Below are 12,042 nucleotides of genomic sequence, written 5' to 3' on the forward strand. Positions count from 1 at the left end.
TTCTAGATTATGTTAGGGATAACTATAGCTAGGTACAGATGACTAACATATGCGAGTTTAGTTTCAGGCCAACATGTCCTAATGTTACCACTTGTACGTATTTTCATATAACATTTTCTTTCTCTTCTCAGGCACTCATGTGCTCATGCCATTTGTAGCTCCATATTTCGCTTTCCATCTTTTCTCGGGTCACTGCCATGTGCGTAACTCAGTTTTCTTCTTATGACGTCTCTCTTGGTTATAATAAGTCATAAGTGGTTGTATGCTGGAGATACAAACTGAAAGAGTATGTATTGCTTTTGCGAAGAAACCCCTATAGAAGTTCGTATAAGAACCTGTCATACCCTAAAGGTGATACTATGGCATATATACAGCTTTTTCCAGTTTACTTCCTTCTTATCAAACCCCACGTTTCCCCTTTCCTTTCTACCCCCTCGCTGGTGTAGTGGGAAACTCAAGAAGAAAATGGGGCCCCCAAGAGGTGGAAGACTTAGGAAGATCGCGAAGCCGCGGATGCCAAATTAAGAAGCTACTATCGTAGATTCCAAGATCTAAAGAGAAGGGATAAAGAAGGTGGTAATTAAGACAACGTATAAATGTCACCATTGTAGCCGAGGTGATCGATCATTGTATAGTTCTACCGAATCTAAGAGTTTAATTCCGTCATTCTCTTTCGTATATGTAAGTTTCTCGCAGTGTCTCAAAACAAAAAAGTTACATTTTCACATTACATGTTACTGCATGAGAGAGAGAGAGAGAGAGAGAGAGAGAGAGAGAGTCTTATAAATAGAACCTTCCACTGAGAACCCAAATATATATCCGGGACTGTATTTTCTCCGTTGTATTGGGCTCACTTGAACGGAAAATTATTAGATTTACATACGAGATCACAACGAAGGCAGCACTGTCAGGCAACGTACAAACAAACAGAAACAAACTTCATACGCCCCTGCTGAGCCCCTCCGCGCCGCACCCCACCGGGGGTCAGGGTCCCTCGGCCGACACTTGAACGAACACGATTAAAATGACCCCACCACCAAAAACCTTCGTCCTCATTTTCCTATTCTGCCATGTTCAGCTGTTCCTTCGCCCATATTTGTGGATAAGTAGTGTTTTCCGGAAAGTAGAAAAGGCACGAACCTAGATAAATACTGAAGTTGGGATGTTATTCCGTAAATGTGGATAATGAATGGGTCAATGGCATGTTGAACGATTCGTCGCCGCTCCGACGGCGTACGTGACGCAGTATTGCCAAGTCATAGTGGAACTTCCCGCGCCACCTTCCCGATAAACAGCCCAATTGATAGCCCAAAATTTGTTTGTGCTCATTCTGGCCTTTCCATCACAGTATTTCATGCACGCACTCGATATTTCCTTTTATTAGCATTTTTTTCTCGAATTACTCATGTAAGAGAGTTTGATCTATCTCCTTGTGTGTGTCTGTGTCTGTCCCACATTTACTCGATCAGCGGGAAAGGCGATCTGCAGCAACAAATTCTAACCCTGTCAAGAGTCGATCTACATCATATATCTTTCTTCGTTTTTGTTATTCAAGATCTACTCCATCATCATCGTCATCATCATCATCGTCATCATCATCACCATCATCATCATACTTTTTTTCTTATTATTTTAACTTATCAAAAACATATAGGTTCGTCCTTATATTCTTAAATCCCCATTTAATGTGCATAAAGTATATAGAATATCTATTAGTTTCATCTACACATTACATATCTACACATAAATATATACTTCATCTCTATTCACACTTTATCCAGAGCTACAAGCTACATTAAAAACTCCATATATCCACACTATTTTTTATACGTCCCATATCCGCACAACCTATAACCACTTTTTAGCATCCACATCAAGTATATCCATCCAGACTTTATATCTATATCCTTATATTCACACTATATATCTACTTTGCATCAACTAATTATATGCAGATTTATTTTACCCATATTATATTCACATATACTGTATGTTCACATTATATACATACAGCGCATACCACCACTTTTTAGCCCCCATCTATTCCTAAACCACGCTTTCTATTCTACTACTAAGATTCAGTACTTATCCAAGCGCTGCTCATATATCTCACTTCACTTCACTTTACGAAACACCTCATCTCGTCTCCTCTTTACTCCAGCACTTCGATTCATGTCATCATTTAGACATTTATATCCATCATTGAGCTACAATTCTGCGATGTCAATTAACACCTTATAAATCGAGGTCAGCACCTTATGCTATATTAACACCAATACTTGCTTGCAATATTAAAACCCAACTACACCACTTCACGTGAACTCTGTTGAAGCTGATGAAGTCAATGCTTAATTCATGTTAACTCCATCACCTCATGTCAGCACTTCTTGTTTATCTGATTTTACTCATCGACTCTACCTATCATCATACAACCACTTTTAGCTTAGCTCCTTGTGAAGTTTCTTATATTTAATCTATATTTCAGAAGGGTGACCAACCTATAGCTTTGATTTGCTATCTTTGCAAATCTTTTGAGTTTATTCTTAACTGAAGATTTTTATTAAGCATTTATCTGTGCACAATCTTTTTGATCGACGTGGATTCTTTCAGGGACAATCCAGTGGCAATCTTCCAGCTTTCCTTTATGATATCTTAGTCCTGCTCTCTCTGTGAAATTTTTGCTGTTGCTCTGAGTATAGGAAAAAAAATGTTAGTCTGTATATATATTTTTCTTCTTTATATATATATATATATATATATATATATATATATATATATATATATATATATATATATATATATATATATATATATATAGAGAGAGAGAGAGAGAGAGAGAGAGAGAGAGAGAGAGAGAGAATCTTCTTGGTTATTAGACAATGGACAGCATGCTCTTGCAAGAAAGAAAACAAGGAATGGAACATGCTTCAGCATTCATGAAGCAATAATGAATATTTGATTATATAAAACAGAAATCCTTGAGAGAAGATGTGACAGCTTTCATAGATCGTACTGAGACTATACGAAAATCCTCCTTAAGAAGTTAAAACTGTCATTTGTATAACCTGCATGCTCTTGTGCATACATTTATAATGTAGTACACTGAAATCAGAAAAAGTGAACGCCATCATGCCTTAATATCTTGCTTCCAACACAAATCTTATCCGCGGCGAGCGAGCCCCCGCGGAAGCACGTGTACCCGACACTTAAAGCAGTGTTTGGCATTCTGCAACCCGGCGCTGTGAGCCCCACGCGGGAGGTCAAAGAGTGCATGACGGATGCATGACGTTGGCGAGAAATCTGCCCGCTGAGAATGTGACTGCTGGCAGACTCATCTTGATATACATTGTATTCACTATTTTTCTTTTTTCTCTCTCTCATTGTCAGTTCCTCAGTGATGAATTGGATTAGGGATTGTTTCTAATATAAATGTTAACAATATCTTTCATTATTTTGACTTTGAAAGTAAATAAATCATATATATATATATATATATATATATATATATATATATATATATATATATATATATATATATATGTATATATACACGGATATGATGATAATGCCAATATTAATGGATTCTAGATCCATAGGATTCTTATTAATACAGAAACACTAATTCTGTATATTGTCTCTGTGGAAGATTATATTTTCACTCGACGTAAGATTTCCATTTTATTAAGCTACTATAGGTAGCCATAGATCCCTCATTTTTTTTTTTTTTCACAGTGCGCTCTGGCAACGTTGAGAAGACATTATCCGCTTTCTATTTATAACCAAGTACTACGTTTACTTATTTATTTACGGTTTCATGGTCGAGCTCCCAGTGATCATCACTTGATCCCAAAGAATTTTGTGTACTCTATCATTGCCTCAGGGACACATCTACTCTAATGGGCTTCAATGAAATGAACTTTTGATCAACTGTTCTCATTTCTACATTCTACTAATCAAAATTCGACTTGCTTCATATTCAGGGTCAGTGTAAAAAAAGTAGCCCAATTGGGCGTCAATATGGTGAACTTGACACACTGTCCAGGAGGGAGCCAACTGTTGCCTGTGACGGATTCTCAATATTTTCTTATCATATATTCCCTTCAGGTTTATGGCTTATTTTGAATGACTAAAGACATAACAAACCTATGGCATCCTTTAGAAATTTATAAGATAACTGTGTCATCAACGAGAAAATGAGTGAAAGTAAATGTAATGGGAGTGTGGTAGTCTGCCTACATCCATCAATGGTGTACAAGTAGTAGTCCATTGAGCCCACGCCGTAGCCAAGCATATGTACACTGGCCCCCACACCCCCAACCAAAGCCTAGTCCTGCCAGGTACCCCGTCCGTAACTAAGGAAGCAGAAAAAAGGAGTTAAAATGGGATTGCTATCGTCATTAGTGCAGTAAGCCTAAACGACCTTTTTCCCGTGTTCCAATACGCTTTATAACTCTTCCCAGGACGACCACCAAAAAACACAAACCCACCATTTTATCACCTCCCGCCTCTCACCACCAATAGAACGCATTGAAACTAATCTAAACAAATTAAAAAGCCTCGAAAACAGAAAGGCAAGGGGACGAACAGGCTGTAACAAAACAGTGAAGCAGGTTTTTAGATGACTTACACCATTCTAGTGGATTATGTCTCCTGAAAAACACGCCATATTGGATTTCGCTAACAAATTGTGGCTGAAATACTGCAGCTAGACGAGGTATTACTTGAAGTTACACCCCGTGACTCGGTAGACGGGTGCCTCAGCTCCCTGTGACTCGAGGGGCGTGGTATTCATGTGTTGGTAACGCGTGACTGACGAGCGAAAGGAGACCAGCGGTGAGCAGCAATGTTTTGGTGTAATATTTGTTACCGCGGGGCTGTCAGAGGCTGGGTAGGGGACGGTGGTGCTGGTGTCGTGCTCAGGTGGGCAGGCCGTGGCTCGTAAGCAGGACAGGTTGGTAATGTTGGTGTGTTCCGCCGGCTGTCATGGTGTGGTGTAGGGCAAGGGGCGTCAGGGAAGTGAGGGAGGATGGGAACTCGCACTCCACCAGATTTAGTGTTTGATTCTGTGTTGTGTTGTTCTCTGGCACCTGCACCCTCATATCTTAATGTGGTGTCCTTTTTGTCCATGTTTCAATCCACGTACCTCTTGTAGCGGGACCTGAAACAGCCCCAATGCCACAGTCATTTTGGTGCTTGATGTCCTTACCTTTCATGCTTGCATTGGGTAGTGCTTTAGTAAATACACAGCCATATACTGTGTTGTGTTCTTCGTGCCCAGGTCTCGGGTGATTTGCCTCGTATAACAAGACTTTCATCAGACTTAGTGTCACAGTATACAGGTCCTTGAAACTCATGTTTTTGAGCCTAATATCATGTGGATTCTTGCAAATTACACTTTGGTATCCTTAAGTGATGTATTTTTAATCCATGCTTTAGTGTATTTAGCTGGACCATCATTAGATCTTGATTTAATGTTGCTTTATGGAAAGTTGTTTGTCTAAGCTTCATCACATTATCATTACAGTTGTTCATGGAAATTTTCAAGCTGAAATTAAAGCTAACTAATGTATTATAGTTGTTAGTCAGCATTTATTCTTTACTTCTAGATTTTTTTTTTTCAGTGTGGATGAAATTTGTGTCAGGTTAGTTAATTAAACTAATTTAGTTATGTGGTGCCTTCCATTCAGTAACAGTGTTGACACCATTACTAGGCTAGATATTAAATTCCTTGCTCATTTGAATTGGGTGTCTCAAACAATTTTTTTCTGGGAGATTTTAGTGTTTTGAAATAATTTGGTAAATCTCTCTCTCTCTCTCTCTCTCTCTCTCTCTCTCTCTCTCTCTCTCTCTCTCTCTCTCTCATCCACCCATCAAGAACTGATTTGCAATAAAGATGACTGACAGATTAAGTACTTCAAAATGCTCTGAGATTGACCAGAACAAAATAATAATAATAATCATCATTACAATATTTCTTCCCCTGTCAGAAAGTAATTTTTGAAAAGTAACACATGTGCCATTCCTCATAATTACTTACTTTCTTCCCTCATTATGGATGATTTCACTGCTGTGTTAGATTTTGTGAATTTGGTTAATTTAAACTTAATCTAATGTAGCCTAACTAGTTTTACTGATCTGTTAGATTTTGTTGACAGAATTTTAATAAATCTAACGTAACCAAACCAAATATATATATTTATAAAACACCCTACCTGGTCAGGTCATTCATGATTGGCCTCCTCTTAACTGGAGGTGCCAAGGCAGGGTAGTGGAGGAGACTTGTGACACTCCCCACACTGGGAGCATAGATTGAGACTGTCTGGAGGAAGAAGACATCCAGGAGGGTTTCTTTCTTATTGGCCTTAATGAAGAGGTATCTGACCAAATATTGGTAGAGATAACTGCTCTGAAGACCAGTTCATTTCATCAGCTCCATAGTGTCTCTCCACAGACGTTCAGTATTCAATTTTTGCACGCTAATGTTGGCAGGGTAGGGTACACGTACCAATGGAGACGCATTTATTCATATAAATATGTTTCTTTAAATCATTACTGCATGTGTATACAAGATTAAACATTGAGAGTAGGGGGGATCAATAGCAAAAGACTTATACTTTCACATGTTATCATTTTTTTTCTTTCTGTAACTGGTTGAGATATATATGACAAAAACCAGCTGCGTCTTGTTAGGGCAGGCAAAACCTAACAAGACGCACCTATGCTTTTTTTTTTTTTTAATTGTACAAATTCCTCACCTTATGCATACTAAAAAAAAGTAATGTACTTTTCAAACCTCAATTGAAAATTCTAGGCTCTATAGCAAAACTTTGTAGCATAGGCATTGATATTATATAACAAAAAAGATCATTGTACCAATCCAAAGATTTTCTTGAAATTAAAAACAGAATAAGCCAATTTCCTTCATTAGTATTTCATGACTTCAAAACTTAAGTGAAAATTCTAGGTTCTATAACAAACTTTGTAGCATAGGCATTGATATTATATAACAAAAAAGATCATTGTACCAATCCAAAGAATTTCTTGAAATCAGAAACAGAATAAGCCAATTTCCTTCATTAGTATTTCATGACAATACTAGATGCATTAATCTTATGCTACTTTTGAAAGTAGGAGGCAATGAAAGACTTAATAGCTGAAGGGAATACAAATCCAATCGAACGATTCATTACTTTAGTCACAGGATCATCTAGAACTACGATTTCATCCTTGTAAACTGGACATGAGCTGTCCTCTACATCTGGGAAGAAATTGAAGGTTTCATTTTTTTGCTTTAGGAAAGAGACAGTCATGCCTTCATCATTACTGTCAATGAAATATATACTATATAAAACATACATGCAGAGCCAAGGCTACTTACTCTTCATGCTTCCTTATGGCTTCCTCTATATCATGCTTTGTGTACACAGGTCTAGCAGCGAATCATTGTCTCCCCTGTTTAGTCTGTTGTTTTCCAGTCATATTTGTTTAGTGCCAGCAGAGAGGTGAATTTTTTATTTCATGCACCTTAGAAAATGGTTAGATTAGGTTAGGTTAGGTGAACATATTTAAGGAAAAGTGCTCATTCACAATGCCCCAAAGAGAGGCACTGCGTAAAACCAATGGAGACGCACGTCTCCATTGGTCTTGCGCAGTGCGTCTTCATAGGGCAGAGGTACCCCCTGAGTCAAAAGGACATACACAGTGAAGAAAACTGGCCCTTATTTATACTGAACACAGACAAGGGCTGGGCTTTTCATCAGTGTTACTTAGGCCCTTCTAAGATCAATCTGAAAAAGTGCATCTCCATAGGAAATACCCCATTATTCATGCCCTATGGAGATGCACCCTCTCTCCCCTTCCATGTATGCAATGTGAAGCAGTTTCTTATGCACTAGTGCACATAAAGCCATGCACAAGTCACCTGCAAAAAAATGGAATAGAAATTTGTTAAGGAACAGTAAAAAAAAGTACCTTAAAAAAAAGTAAAAATCTTAGGTTTTCGTAAGGATTCTTTCAAAAACTGCACTTTTTTTCATTTCATCTCCTGCAGTCATGCACCTATTTGGATTAGGAAGGTAAGACTATGTCATAGTATGAGGGGATAATTATATGATTTTTTGAGCCTATAATCATGCTCCTATCTATTCAACATCGGCAGAGAAGTTTTTTTTTTTTGTCAAATGCGTCTGCATAGGACAAGTGTGTCTCCATTAGTACAAGTACCCTAAACAGTGTTCAGGCTGGTTTGCTACACGATGGGTATAGCCTAAACCACTCAGTTTGTTGTAAGCACTTCATTGGTCAATAGTAATCACTGATGCTAACTAAATATACTGTTGTATGAGTGGGACCAGCATGTCCTGGTCTCATTGCTCAGCCTTCTCTAATGGCCCTACCAGCTGTACAATAAAGCTCTGGTTTGTTTCCTGCTCCAGCCACCCAAAGAGCCAGTTTTGAGATAGTGGTCATCCTCTCTCATACTTCTTTTTTCAATTTCATGTCCATTTTCTCAATGAGCCCATGGCCACCAGTGCTGATCTGGTTATTCAACCAATGATATGTCACTGCAGCAGAAAAAATGCCAGTTGACAGAAGTAGGGAGAGAGATCTGCAGGCACTTCACAGTTTTGTGGTGACAGTGCTTTGTCAGTCAATGGTTGGTAAATTAAATAACTTTCCATGATGGAAGTTGGATGTGTTCTGTGTTCTGTAGGAAGATGCCCTTTCTCTTAAAAACAGTAGTCTCATTAATGGGAAGTATGTGGCTTGTCCACAGAAACGGACAGTAATGTGAAAGTAATTAGGAAAACAATTGCAGAGATATCTTCACCCAACTGATTCAAATTTTAACCATCTCTCTTCTCTGACAAAATAAAGCTCCCTAGTAGGATATGTTTTTTAATTAATTTATTTATTGATTGATTTTTAAAATTAGCTTATAGCATTGTCTTCATTCATAAAAAAAAAAAAAACTATCAGCATTAATTATTCTTTGCTGGCATATTGAGGTCACTTACCCCAGCACCACATGCACACACGAACACACTCAGCATTGCTTGGTGAACAGTTGTCACTAATGTCAATTGGGGCGGTGTGTCAGTCAGGGTTGTTGATCCAGACAAGCCGCTGTGTTGCTCCAGAACTCTTGAATAAGATTGGAAAATCTCATCCAGAGTTTTTGGTGCATAAATGGACATGATGTTGACAATACACAGAATGAAAGGATCTATTTGATGAGGCAGGTTATAATTGCTGGTGTTCCATAGACAAGGAATTTGATATATACCATTATTAATAATATCTAGTAGCAATATTAGTATTGCTAGTAGTAGCTATATCAAAATAGTAAATAAAGGACTCCCATTGAAAAAAATTAATTATGTTCAACTTATTTTCTGGTTATCATATTTGCTGTTCATACATGTAGCCTAAACCTTACTCTTTCATCATTTGTCTTATTTGTGCATTGATTCATGCTTATTTGCCTCTTACATCAAAATATATATAAATGTGAACTCATTAACAGGTCATTCACCTTGAGAACTATCTATATCACTTTCATCATGCCCATTGACATGCTGGAAGGATGTACTGTATAGTGTCAACATTTATGTATTTATTTTTTATGTCCATTTTATTTAATGATAATATTATTATTATTATTATTGTTATTATTTTTTTTGTTATTTATTTATTTTTATTTATTTATTGTTTTGAGAGAGAGAGAGAGAGAGAGAGAGAGTGGCAAAGTTTTAACAAGACAAGTTTCTCATTCTCAGTACTACTTGTCATTCTCTTAGTATTGAGTTCAGGTACAAATTTTGTATAGCAATGATATTTCGTACTGAATGGTCAAGATTGGACAGATTGGTATTCATATTGCTGTGAGATGCCCTAATGAGCAACATGTTTGAGATTTTGGATTTTGTGTTATCAGAAAGATGGCAGGTAGGCACTAGTACTCTGATCATTTGTAAAGAAAGATGGAGAGGAGCTACATGAAATATTTTCTTTGCATGTGGAAAGAATATAAATATTTTTGGAAATTTGCTAGTGTGTGTATGGGGAGGATTGTATGGAAAGAAAAATTCTTTGAAATTTGTCAGTGTGTATTGAGGGTCTCTGGTTTGCACTGTTAGCCTGTATGAGAGAGGATAATGATGGAGCAAGAGTCTTACCACTCACCTTGTGGTAATATGCTTGTATGTGGATGAAACATGGAATAACATACCTTATAGATGCATACATGACATGTGTATCACAATGAGTTATGTCTTTTGTACCATAAAAAAAAAACATTGCTGCTTCCCACACACCAGTGAACCACATTCTTCTCAAAGAGTTCTCATGAAATTTGGTTGAGGAATTGGCTTACCTGATTTCTAAGGTCTTTCTCATATCATTCTTGACACTGTCAGCTGCGTCATATTGTGGAGTAATTTTTTTTTTTAACTGATGGCACTTGAACCTTAAAGATGTTTCACACACACACACACACACACACAGCTACATAAATTTGTTTGCGGATGATACGAAACTGTGCAGAGTTATAAAGCAAAAGGAGGATTGTGAAATACTGCAAGAAGACCTAAATAAGATCTGGGAATGGAGTAAGAAGTGGGAAATGGAATTCAATGTGAACAAAAGCCATGTCATGGAAATGGGAAAGAGTGAAAGACGACCTGTGGGAATCTATAAGATGGGAGATGGAGTAGAACTGGAGAAAGTCAAAAGGAAAAGGACTTAGGAGTGACGATGGAAGAAAACAATCAACCAGTAAGCCATATTGATAGAATTTTTAGAGAAACATATAATTTGCTGAGGAATATTGGAGTAGCATTTCACTACATGGACAAAGAAATGATGAAGAAATTGATAAATACTATAATAAGACCCAGATTGGAATATGCAGGAGTAGTGTGGACCCCTCATAAAAAGAAACACATAAGGAAATTGGAGAGGCTACAAAAATGGCTACAAGAATGGTCCCAGAACTTGAAGGGATGACATATGAGGAGAGACTAAAGGCTATGGATCTACCAACCTTGGAACAAAGAAGGAGAGAGGAGACCTGATACAAGTCTATAAATTGATCAACGGAATGGACCAAGTGGATAATGAGAAACTGATCCTGAGAGAAGAATATGACACCAAGCACAAGATCGCATAGTAAAAAGCTGAGAAAGGGAAGATGTCTGAGAGATATTAAAAAATATAGTTTCCCGCAGAGATGTATTGAGACGTGGAACAGTTTAGATGAAGAAGTAGTGTCTGCAATGAGTGTGCACACTTTTAAAGTAAGATTGGATAAGTGTAGATATGGAGACGGGGCCACACGAGCATAAAGCCCAGGCCCTGTAAAACTACAACTAGGTAAAATACAACTAGGTAAATACACACACACACACACACACACACACACACACACACACACACACACACACACACACACACACACACACACACACAAGTGGATAATGAGAAACTAATCCTGAGAGAAGAATATGACATTAGAAGCACAAGATAGCATAGTAAGAAACTGAGGAAGGGAAGATGTCTGAGAGATGTTAAAAAATTTAGTTTCCTGCAAAGATGTGTTGAGACTTGGAACAGTTTGGGTGAGGAAGTGGTGTCAGCAAAGAGTGTACATAGTTTTAAAGAAAAATTGGATAAGTGTAGATTTGGAGACGGGGCCACACGAGCATAAAGCCCAGGCCCTGTAAAACTACAACTACATAAATACACACACATGATAAGTGTAAATATGGAGATGGGGCCACACGAGCATAAAGCCCAGGCCCTGTAAAACTACAACTAGGTAAATACACACCCACACACACATGGAGACAGGGCCACACGAGCATAAAGCCCAGGCCCTGTAAAACTACAACTAGGTAAATTAGGTAAATACATACACACACACACACCGTGTAGTGTAGTGGTTAGCACGCTCGGCTCACAACCGAGAGGGTCTGGGTTCGAATCCCAGAAAGTGGCGAGGCAAATTGGCAAGCCTCTTAATGTGTAGCCCCTATTCACCTA

General features: G+C 37.9%; 1 protein-coding gene across 7 annotated transcripts in view; it reads left to right on the forward strand.

Moving 5' to 3' along the window:
- Nucleotides 1–4,263: 4,263 nt before the first annotated feature.
- The window catches only part of LOC123506148 (activin receptor type-2A-like), a 45,765-nt gene continuing 37,986 nt past the window's right edge, over nucleotides 4,264–12,042 (forward strand). The window contains exon 1 of one of the 7 annotated variants that reach the window (XM_045258059.1): nucleotides 4,264–4,405. The gene's annotated coding sequence lies outside the window, so the exon portion shown is untranslated. Of the gene's footprint in view, nucleotides 4,406–4,429; nucleotides 4,952–12,042 lie in introns of those variants that run through there. The other 6 variants (XM_045258055.1, XM_045258057.1, XM_045258062.1 and 3 more) reach the window with 6 other exon arrangements.

This window comes from Portunus trituberculatus, chromosome 19, assembly GCF_017591435.1.
Source record: "Portunus trituberculatus isolate SZX2019 chromosome 19, ASM1759143v1, whole genome shotgun sequence".
NCBI classification, from domain to species: Eukaryota; Metazoa; Arthropoda; class Malacostraca; order Decapoda; family Portunidae; genus Portunus; species Portunus trituberculatus.